The 11,540-nt window shown below is 43.8% G+C and overlaps 1 protein-coding gene across 1 annotated transcript in view; it reads right to left on the bottom strand.

Moving 5' to 3' along the window:
* The window catches only part of HTR1D (5-hydroxytryptamine receptor 1D), a 20,221-nt gene extending 9,288 nt beyond the window's left edge, over positions 1-10,933 (bottom strand). The window contains exon 1 of the mRNA XM_051988281.1: positions 10,721-10,933. The gene's annotated coding sequence lies outside the window, so the exon portion shown is untranslated. The remainder of the gene's footprint in view (positions 1-10,720) is intronic.
* Between the last annotated feature and the right edge of the window lie 607 nt (positions 10,934-11,540).

The following is an 11,540-nucleotide window of genomic DNA, read 5'->3' as shown; positions in this document are numbered from 1 at the left end:
GGTCACCTAGCTGCCCCCCTCATAGTAATCGCTTAACAAAGGCTTATTGATTATTGAACACTATTCCCTGACCACCGGCACCATTTAGTGATGTCCCTCCTTGTTAAAATGTTAACTCCTAAATAAGGAGATGCACTTCCCTTCTTTTTAGAGGTGGGGAGTACCTGGAACATGATAGATAAAGTCAGACTTGATTGATATGTTGAACAAGTCTTGCTATATTGTTTCCCTTTTTATTTTGTTACAAAAAGTGGTTCTCTAGGGGAGAGGAGAGAGATCTATTGGAAAATACTAGTAATATAAAAACTCTGTATATGTATGTGTGGGTGTGGTGTGTAGTGTGTGTTGTGTGTGTGTTGTGTTGTGTATGGCATATGTGTATGTTTGTTGGGATAAAGGGTGAAATGGGGGTGGGGTAGGTCCTGTCTCACTTTCTCATATATATCCTCTTTAGCACAGGGCAACCAGGTGGGTCAGTGGCTAAAATATCAGGCTCCAAGTCAGGGAAGACTCATCTTCCTGAGTTCAAATCCAGCATTAGATATTTACTAGGTATATGACCCTGGGCAAATCACTCTACCCCATTTGCTTCAGTTTCCTTATCTGCAAAGCAAGAATAATAACATCTACTTCTCAGGTTTACTATGAAGCTAGAATGAGAAAGTATTTATTAAGTTATTTATAAATTTCAGAGCACTATGGAAATGCTATTATTAGCATGATTAGCAAATGATTATTAGTGGGACTCCCTTACTAGAAGTCTTCAGGGGAGAACTGTGTGATGACTTATTAGTGTTGCTATCGAGAGGATTCCTTTAGAGATGTGGTGGGATTGGATGTTCTCTGATATTCTTTCCAGCACTCCGATCCCAAGTCTGCGTTTTATATGTAAATATCATGTATTTCCAGCTCTGACATTCTATGACCCACCATTCCGTGTTCATTCATTCACTTAATAATCACATATTAAAGACCTACTATGTCAGAATATGATGGTAAGTGCTGGAGAGATAAAAGGTCGAGATGCTCCAATAGAGAACAGATGCAGACATAGACAAAAACAACACAATCCAATTTCAATGAAAGTTAAATACGTACTAGTGACAGCTGGGGCAGTGGATAGAGTTAGGAAAATGCGAGTTCAAATCCAGCTATAAACACTTAATAGCTGTGTGATCCTCAGCAGGTTTTAATCTCAGCTTCCTCAGTTGTTAAAGGGGAATAATAACAGCATAGGTGGTTGTGAGAATCAAATGAGATGATATCTATAAAACATTTGGCCTAGTATCTGGTACATAATAGATGCTATGTAAATGCTTATTCCTTCCTTTTCTTCCAGTTAGTAATATTATGGGGAATATTAAAATATTCAATAAATGCATTAGAGCAAAGCAAGCAAAATGTATTATGATATTCTAGGGAAAAGGTGCCTTACCAACTGGGGTGGGAATAATTATAGAAGACTTCCTGGAAGAGGTGATATTAGAGTTGGATTTTTCCTTTTCTTGCTGAAGCAATTGAGGTTAAATGACTTGCCCAGAGTCACACAACCAAGAAGTGTTAAGTATTTAAGGTCAAATTTGAACTCAGGTCCTCCTGACTTCAGGGCTGGTGCTCTATCCACTGTATCATCTAGCTGCCCCTGGAACTGAGTAGGAATTCAGTATTTGCAGAACAGAAGGAAAGGCATTTCAAGTGCAGAGAACTGTATAAATAAAGGCATGGAATCAGGAAAACTTTAAACCGCCTATTGAGATATTACATCTACTGTTGTGATTATTGTTTAGTCATTTCAATTGTATCTGATTCCTTGTGATCCCATTTGGGGTTTTCTTGGCCAAGATATTAGAGTGGTTTGCCATTTCCTTCTCAGCTCATTTTACAGATGGGAAAACTAAGGTGAATAGGGTAAAATGATTTGCCCAGGGCCACAAGACTGGATTTAAATTCAGTTGGTTCTGACTTCTGGCCCTACAATTTAGCCATTCTACCACCTAACGGTCTCAGCAGGACAATAGAATGCCTGTAGACTAGGAGAATAGGAACCAAGGGCCTTGAATGATGAACTTTTCTCAGATGCAATAAGAAAACATTGAATATTTTTTAAAGTAATACAAGCAGATCTCTGCAAAAGAATGATGAATCTGATAGTAAAATGAAAGATGAATTAAAGAAGGAAAGAGTCCAAGTCTAGTATGCTGTGACAAGGGGGTAGAGGTAGTAAAAATACAATCAATTAACAAGCATTTATTAAGCACTGACTGTGTACCAGACACTGGGTTAAGTGCTAGCCATACAAAAACAGGCAAAAGTCAGTGCTTGCTCTGAAGGAGTTAATGGGGAAGACAACATACATAAATATGTACAAAGAAAGTGACAGGACAAAAGGAAATAACCAAAAGGGGAGAGATGGTTAAGGAGTAGAATTGACTTGGTAACTGATACCATCTACACCTCTGCCTTTGAGGAGCAATGGTAGTGTTGCTTTGATCGCTATTCCTTGAGCAAGAGATTGAAAGTGGGGGGAAGAATGTTTAAATTAACAGAAGCGTGGCTGAAGACTGGTGGTGAAGCATGATCCATGGGTAGACTGGGGATAGACAAATATGATGCGATCTCTCCGAACAGAACAGCACAGAGTAGGAGCTCCAGTTGGGAGAATGGCGCCACAGCAGTAGAGAATGGCCTGGTCTGTAGCAGGTAGAGAAAGGGTTGAGGTAACAGCAGGGTAGGTGGCAAGGTGCCTGGGAAAGCCTGCAGTTCAGTTCTGTGAATCTGTGACCACACGGTGGCATCCTAGGCGGATGGATAAGATCACATGAGGGAAATCTATCAAAATGCTCTGAGGTACTGCAGCAATTGGGACCTTAATAATTAATAATCACGAAAGGGTGATACAACCAGCACAGTGAAAACACTGGGCTTACAGCCAGAGGATTTGAATCCTGGTTTGACTATCACTTCCTTTCCATGTGACCATGTAACCCTCTCGGATCACTTTGAACTCTAAATCAAAGATGGAAAGAAGAGGGGGGAGAAAAGAAGGAATGAGGGAAGGAAGGAAGGAAGAAGGAAGGAAGGAAGGAAGGAAGGAAGAGAGAGAGGAAGGAAGAAGGAAGAAAAGAAAAAAGGAAGGGAGGGAAGAAGAAAGGAAGGGAGGGAAGAAGGGAGGGAGGGAAAGAGAGAGAGAAAAAGGGAGGGAAGGAAGGAGAAAAAAAGGGAAGGAGTGTGGGAGAACAATCATATATTAAGCACCTATTTTATGCCAGGCATTTTGGTAACTGCTTTTACAAATATTATCTCATTTAAGCTTTATAACAACTTGTGAGGTAGGTGCTATTATTATTTCCATTTTACAGTTGAGGAAATTGCGGCAGACAGAGGTTAAGTGAATTGCCAGGGTCATGAACTAGTTAGGGTCTGAAACTAGATTTGAATTCAAGTCTTCCTAAAGGAAAGGAGGGGAGGAAAGAAGGGGAAAAAGGAAGAGAGGCAGGAATAAAAGAAAAGAGGGAAGGAAGAAAGAAAGGAAAAAAGAGAAAAGGAAGAAGGAAGAAAGCACTTTACAAAGTTATCTGATTTGATTTTCACAACAATCCTGAGAAATAGGTACCATTCCCTTCTTCAATTCTTTTTACAGTTGAGGAAAACAAGGCAGACAAGTGTTAAGTGACTTGCCTAGGATCATACAGCTAGGAAATGTCTGAGTGAAGTCTCAGGTCTTCCTGAGTTCAGCATTCTATGCACTATTCCAGCTAATTACCTCAATAATTTTATGACAAGACCACAGGGAATGTTACTTTTTATTCCTAGTCCTTGAACATTATTTGAGCTGCTTAAAATTGGGAAGTTTGGAATAGGAGTTGCAGAAGAGAATGCTAGAGTTTAGAGACCACCTGGTTCATCCTTGTCACTCTAATGAAGAAGGAACTAAAGCACAGGAAAGAAAAGCTAGCTGAGAATGGAGCTGAGACCATAGTCTTCCTCCTCCTAATCCAGTGCTCTTGCTCTTATTACCTGGAGAAAACTAGCTAATAGTGGCATAGTGGAAAGGGCATTGGTCTTAGAAAGGGAAGGTCTGAATTCAAATCTCAGCACCATTGCTGCCTGTGAGTGAGTCTCAGCTACCTCATCTATGAAATGAGAACAGTGCCAGCCTATAAGAGACACTTAATAAATGCCCATACTGACTCACTGACTGACCTGGGAGTGGAGGGAATATTGCAAGTGATTATAGTGCTTACAAATATACCAAGCTTTGGGGTTTATACCACTGCCTGCAGGAGGGACAAAAAAAGTGAAAAAACAGATCACAAGATATAATCTATCACTAGGCTTTTATTGACGACCTACTATGTGCCTGTGAGAAAAAAATAAAACAGCTCCTGCCTTCATAGAGCTTATATTCCATCCCCCACAAAGGTGAAATATGACATATTCATTTCCTCCCTTGTTAAAATTCAGGTAATTAGCAACTTGTTTATCCAGGCCAGGGATGGGTTAAATCCTTGTTCTTGACTCAAACATAAATGGCACTTTCATATTCATTATTTCATCTGAATCTTACAACTTTCCTGTTAGGGAAGCAGAAGATTATTCCTCCCATTTCCCAGATGTAGAAACCAAAACCCAGAGAGAGGAAGGAAAGTGGGTTGAACACCAGCAGATAACAGAAGAGGGAATCAGACCCAGGGATCCTAGATTAGCACTGCCGTTTGGCATATAAAAGGTGCTCACTAAATGCTTATTTCCTTGTCCCCTCATCTTTTCTGGTCAACCAATTGAACGTGCCTTTTATCTACCTCTCTCACTTTCTTCCTTATTACAGATCAAAAGCATCAGATGGTTCCATTGCTCCTCTCCCAGCCCATCAACAGATGAGCAACTTTCAACAGAAATTGATGAGGATGAGTAGCTCCCCTGGGGCAGTGTTCAAGGCAATATTGTCTGTCCCCCAGGGATCCCCTGCCCGGCTGATGTCCCAGTCTGGGCCTAAGGGAGTATTTTAGTTGATGAAGTAAAGCCATTTTGAGTCAAGAACAGGGATTTAATCATCCCTGGCCTGGATAAACAAGGTACTAATTACCTGAATTAATTACCAAGAAATTAAACATTTGGTATTTACATGATCCAAATGGGAGATGTGAAATGGGATCACATCTCCAGTTTTTCAGGCAGATTTCTTAAATCTGTTCCTGTCTAGTTCACAGACTCATAGGCTCTCAGAGGCCATCCAAGTCCCATAGTCTTCTACATCAAACCTGATGAGTGATTACAAGTTTTCAGTCAAAGACTTCCCATTAGAGGGAGACCCCTTAACATTCTGCTGTTCAGAGAATCTGCACCATGCTGCTTCCTAAAACCTAATCCCTATCCACTATGGAAGCAATTCAATCTAATTCAACCAATATTAATAAAACAGCCATTGTGTGTGGACACTATCTCTATTCTATACCCCAGTCCCCCCTCCCCCCCAAAAAAAGGAAAAAGAAAAAAAAAGTTTGGTGAAAGGGAAAACTTGTATAGAGTTGTCCAGCAGGCTGTTGGACCGAGAAGTTGAAGGTAGAGATTCAAGCTAGTTAGATTTTAGAAAGACTTAGAAAGAGGTGATAACTGTACCTATGAGAGCAGATGGAAGTAATAGAAAAAAGGCAAGAAGGTCTAGTCTAGAGCCCCACATTTAGGGAGATGAGAAGAGGACAATAAATCAAAGCTAATTTAGAAAGAAACAGAGTAAGATCATGGAAAGACTAGGGAAGGTACAGAATCCAAGAGGAAAGGGTATAAAACAGGACCAAATCCCATAGAAAAGTCAAGAAATCCTTTGTGGTTAGCAACTGAGATGCACAACCTTGGACAGCGCTTTAAGACAAGAATGGTGAAATCAGATTTGAAGGGTTTGGGACTGGGGTGGGGGAGGTGGGAGTGGGGAGGGGTGGGAGGGGGAAAGTTGAAGGGAGCCACCTGTCGATCTGACCCCTCCTGCAAAGCCCTAGTATGTTAGAGAGATTGTAAAACAGAATGTTAGAGCTAGAGGGGATCTTAAAACACAGACTGGATCTTAGACTATTGAGTGCTAATATTAAAACATGCTCAGTATATAGAACCTCAGATCTAGAAGGGACCTTAGAACATAGAATATGAGAGCTGGAAAGACTCTTAGAACACACAGTAGCAGAATTGGAAGGGACCAGAGTTAGGAGAAACATAGAAAGTCAGAGTTAAAAGAGGCAGACAGAATTAGAAGGGGGCTTTAGAACATAGAATGTTAGTTTAGGGTGGAATTCTAGAATGTAGAATATTAGAGCTAGAAGGGCCTTTAAAACAGAAGTCACAGCTGGGAAGGCCTCAGAATACAGAATGATCAACTGTGACAGACTTGGTTCTTCTCAGAGGTTCAGTGATCCAAGGCAATTCTAATAAAATTTGGATGGAAAATGCCATCCACATTCAGAGAAAGAACTATGAAGACTGAATGCGAATCAACATATGCTATGTTCACTTTTTTTTCCTTTTTCTTCTATTTTTTTCCCTGTCGTGATTTTTCCCTTTTGTTTCGATTTTTCTCTCCCAACATGATTCATAAGGAAATATGTAAAAAAAAAATGTACATGTATAACAGAAAATATTGTTTTTACATGTAACTGGGGAAAATAAAATAAAACATAAAAATAATAAAATAGAATTAAAAATCAATTTTACTATAAAAACAGAACCCTTAGAACACAGAAAGTCAGGCAAGAAGAGGAGTTTAGAACAGAGATCATCAGAATTAGGATGACCTTAAAACAGAGAATATCAGAGCTGGGAGACCTTAAAACAGAGGATAACAAAGCTGGGAGGGAACCTTAGAACAGAAGATATCAGAGGTGGAAGGACCCTTGGAAGACAAAATATCAGGGCTGGAAGGAAGGAAGAATTTTTGAATATAAACATTGGAACAAAACATGAACAGAACAGAACAGAGCCAAAGAGAACCAGCACCTTCTTTTAATGAATGAGGAAATGAAGGCTCAGAAATTGACTTACTCATATTCATATGGGAGGTTCAGGGCTGGGGGAGAGAAGAACCAATGAAACAGGTCTTCCAACTCCCTCATCAGGGTTCTTTTCCCTAATTGAATAAACTCTCACAATATCAGACGCTATTTGTTTTTGCCCTCTTATCTTTAGTTCCTAGCCCAATGCTTCCAATATAATAATAAGTGATAAATAAAAATTTGCTGATTTGAACTGAACATATACACCACCTACTTCTATGCTGTCCCCGTTTTTCTTTCTTTTTAAAAAAAATTATAAGATATTTGCTTTAATATATTTAACATGTATTGGTCATCCTGCCATCTAGGGGAAGAGGTAGGGGGAAGGAGGGAAAAAATTGGAACAAAAGGTTTGGCAATTGTCAATGCTGTAAAATTACCCATGCATATATCTTGTAAATAAAAAGCTATTAAGTAAAATATATATATATGATATTTTATTCTGTTGTTAATAATATTTCTCTTTTAAATAATAGCTTTTTATTTTTCAAAATACATGCAAAGATAGTTTTTAACATTCACCCTTGTAAAAACCTTGTGTTCCATTTTTTCTCCTCTCCTCTCTCCTCCTTCCTCTAGATAGCAAGTAGTCCAATATAGGTTAAACATGTGCAATTTTTCTAAACATATTTCCATGCTGCACAAGAAAAATCAGATTAAAAGTGTCCCTTTCCTTTCAAACTTGCTCTTTATGTTCTGGACACTTCCATAGGAGCTCAGCTACTTCTCTGCTTAAACTTATCCATTTCTCCTGATCAGCCATGGGAGATTGGGGGCCAAGCAAACCCAGGCCTTATTTAGCTCCTGGGAAAAGTCCCTTGAACCTGCCTCCCTCTCCCAGTTATTCCTTTGTGTAAAATTTTCCATTTATGTCTATGTGGTAAGAGCTTTGATGGTTCCAATCCTGTTGCATACATCAATGATAAAGATTCTCTATACCAAGGCAGATTTCAACCATCTATCAATAATGTTTTTTTTTTTTTAAATTTGGCAAGGGTTAAGTGACTTGCCCAGGGTAACACAGCTAGTGTCAAATGTCTGAGGCTAGAGTTGAACTCAGATCCTCCTAACTCCAGGACTGGTGCTCTGCATCATCTAGCTGCTACTCCCCCATGAATAACTTAAAAGGTTAGTTTTAAAGAGCCACGTACAATTCAGATTACTTACTGTGTCACTGCTTGCTGGAGATATATATATATATATATATATATATATGTATGTATGTATGTATGTATGTATATATGTATGTATGTATGTATAAGAGGCAGAATGTGAACTCATATCTTCCTCCATCCCTACTGCATATTAAGGTCCAAGAATGCTATTGTGGAAAGGATGCTAGACGTGGGGTCAGGAAGATCTGAATTTGAATTCTGCCAAAACTATAAAAATAAATAAAGCTATAAACTGCTGTAAACTAGCTGTGGCACCCAAAGCAACTTACTTAATCTCTTTGGATCTGTATGGTTAAAGACTTGGACACAATCTCTAAAGTTCCTTTCGGCTGTAAATTTATAAATCTATAAACCGATTCAATGGATCAAAAGCTTAAGGCAATGTGAGGTTTCCACAGCACAAGACTTAGACTGTCTGTTCCAATCCTGAAGGACAGAGGAGAAAAGGAATCTCCTATTTGCTTTGTGGAGGAGGGGGATTAGGGGGACAGAACACTGCATATATTACCAGGCTCAACTGATGTATTTATTGCTTTGGTAGACCTATTCCCCCCATCTTTTTTCCCCAATAAAAGAGGGCTCACTGGATAGGAGAGAGGTAAGGGATTCATACTATATCTTTTTAAAATTCTGCAGGCTGCAGCTAGAAGGGGAAACCCAATTGTTTTTCCCCCCATTATACTTCTATGCTAACTGAAAACAATACAAACTTGGGAGTTAGGAGACATGAGTTCTAGTCCTCCTGCTGCTAGAACACCCAGCTTCATTTCATTTTTCTCTGATCCTCATATTATTCACTCATATAAAATGTTAAAATTAGCCTAGATAATCTTTTAAAATTCTCTTAGCTCTGACATTCTAGGTTCTGAGGGCCCTCACAGCTCTGATATACTATGTTCAAGGGCTCTCCCAATTTTGACATTCTGCGTTTTTAGGGCTTTCCTTACTCTGACATTCTGTCTTCTAAGGCACCTTTCATTGTGTTCTAAGGACCCTCCTAGCTCTGACATTCTCTGTTCTAAAGCTCCCTCCCAGCTCTGACATCCCGGGTTCTAAGGGCCCTCCCAGCTCTGACATCCCGGGTTCTAAGGGCCCTCCCAGCTCTGACCTCCTGGGTTCTAAGGGCCCTCCCGGCTCTGACCTCCTGGGTTCTAAGGGCCCTCCCAGCTCTGACTTCCTGGGTTCTAAGGGCCCTCCCAGCTCTGACATCCCGGGTTCTAAGGGCCCTCCCAGCTCTGACCTCCTGGGTGCTAAGGGCCCTCCCAGCTCCGACCTCCTGGGTTCTAAGGGCCCTCCCAGCTCTGACATCCCGGGTTCTAAGGACCCTCCCAGCTCTGACATCCTGGGTTCTAAGGGCCCTCCCAGCTCTGACATCCCGGGTTCTAAGGGCCCTCCCAGCTCTGACATCCCGGGTTCTAAGGGCCCTTCTAGCTCCATAATCTATGACCTAGAGCTCGTGGGCTGATGCATATGACCCAACCCACTCATCTAACAAGAAGAGGAAACAAGTCCAGGGACGCTGTGCCTCATGGAGGCTAAGATTTGAACGGAGCCGCTGTGACCGCAGAGTCCGTTTCTCCCCGTTCTGAGCAGCCCCGGTTCTCTTTCAGAGCAGTGCGGACTCCGCGCTCTAGGCTTGGGTCAACGCATCTACAGGAGGATGGTAGCCTGCCGACCTTGGCCGGCTTTGGCGCACGGCGGGAGGCGGCACCAGCGCTCGCCAGCAGGGGGCAGGGCTGGGCTTTCCCGCGGCCGCCTCGCGGCCACGTGGGGCACAGCACCTGTCCCCAGCTCCCTGCCCCGGGGCGCTTGGGGAGCGAGTGCGGGCTGAGTGCTAGGGGGGGTGATCCCACGCAGGCTCGTCTGTCACCTGGCTCTTCCCAGCGGGCGCCCAGGCTGGCAGCAGGAGAAGACTCCCACTTACCTGGGGCTCTCAGAGCAGCCGCCCATCCTCCAAGGCTTCGAGCTGCAGGGCCCCTTCCCCAGGCTCCTGGGACCGGGGGGGGGGGGGGGGTAGGGAGAAGTGGAGGTGGGCCCCACCCGCTGCCAACTCCCCCCTCCGCCTGGACCTTTCCTCTGGGCTTCCTCCGATCATAGTCTAGTTTCCCCGGGAGCCCCCCTACCCTTCCCGGGACTGCAGATGCCCAGCCGGAGGCTCGCCACCGCCCTCCCCCTGAGAGGGAGGGGGCGCCCCAAAGACCTGGTGAGGAAGGAGGGGCTGAGGCTGGGGGAGGCCCCCAGCACCGCCGCTCCCTGCCAGCGGGAAGCAGGCTGGAGCCTGGGGAAGGGGGTGGTGAAGATACGCCCCTTCCCCAAGTACTGCCCCCTCCTCAGCCCCGCAACTGAGTGCCCCGAAGACTGGCTGACACGCGCACACTGGAAGCTGCCTTCCCAGTCAGCTTCAGGCTGCAGCCCCTGGACGCTCGGCCACTTCGGAGGGCACCTGCCCGCGGGGTGGGTTGGGGTCCAGGAGGCAAAGTCGGGACGAGGGGATGGTCCTCTTACCAGCTGGCCAGGCGCTGTCTGGGCAGGGCTCCGAGGATCGGCCCTTAGGCTCTCCCCCTGAGCGGGGGCTGCTAGCACCGCTTCCCTCACCTTTCCCCCAGCCTTCCCGGCTTCCAGTCCTGCCTCATCTTCCCTCTTTCGCCCTCCGCCTCCTTTCTTTCCTGCTGACCTTTTTCTGCTTCTCTCCTTCTCTCCTGCTCCTGCTTTCCCCACTCTCAGGTCTTTCTCATCCTCCTCGCGCGCTCTCTCCTCCCCTCGACTCCTCCTCTCCTCCCCTCCCCACTCGCCTTCTCCTCCCTCTGCCTCTCTATCTTTCCACCTCTCCTCCCCTCCCCGCGCTCTCTGCCCCCTTCCCTTTCCCCTTCTTCCTTTCTTTCCTCTCTTCCAGCTCCGCTCTCCTTCCTCACTGCCTCCCCTCTCCTCTTCCCTTCTTCTCTCTCCTCACTCACGCTTTTCTCCTTCTCCCCCCCAACCCCCCAGTCCTCTCTCCTCTCTCTTCTGCCTTTTGTGTCTGGTCTTACCCTTTCCACTTCAATGCTGTCTGTGTGTGTGTATGTGCGTGCCTGTGTGTGTCTATCTGGTCTCTGTCTCTTTATGTCTCCTTCTGTCTATAGAATTTATGTCTCTCTCTGTATATAGTATTTATGTCTGTCTATGTCTATCTCACTGCCTCTCTGAATGAATGTCTCTGTTTCTCTGTATATATCTATGTCTCTATCTCTGTCTCTCTGTCTCTTTCTGTTCTTTTTTCTTTCTGTGTTCTCTCTTTGTCTCTCTATCTCTGTTGCTTTTCTGTCTGTCTCTCTCACTGTATCTCTCT

This window comes from Antechinus flavipes, chromosome 3 (assembly GCF_016432865.1).
Source record: "Antechinus flavipes isolate AdamAnt ecotype Samford, QLD, Australia chromosome 3, AdamAnt_v2, whole genome shotgun sequence".
In the NCBI taxonomy this organism is placed as follows: domain Eukaryota; kingdom Metazoa; phylum Chordata; class Mammalia; order Dasyuromorphia; family Dasyuridae; genus Antechinus; species Antechinus flavipes.
Note: the sequence above shows the minus strand (reverse complement) of the source record. Positions and strands in the feature narration are given on the sequence as shown.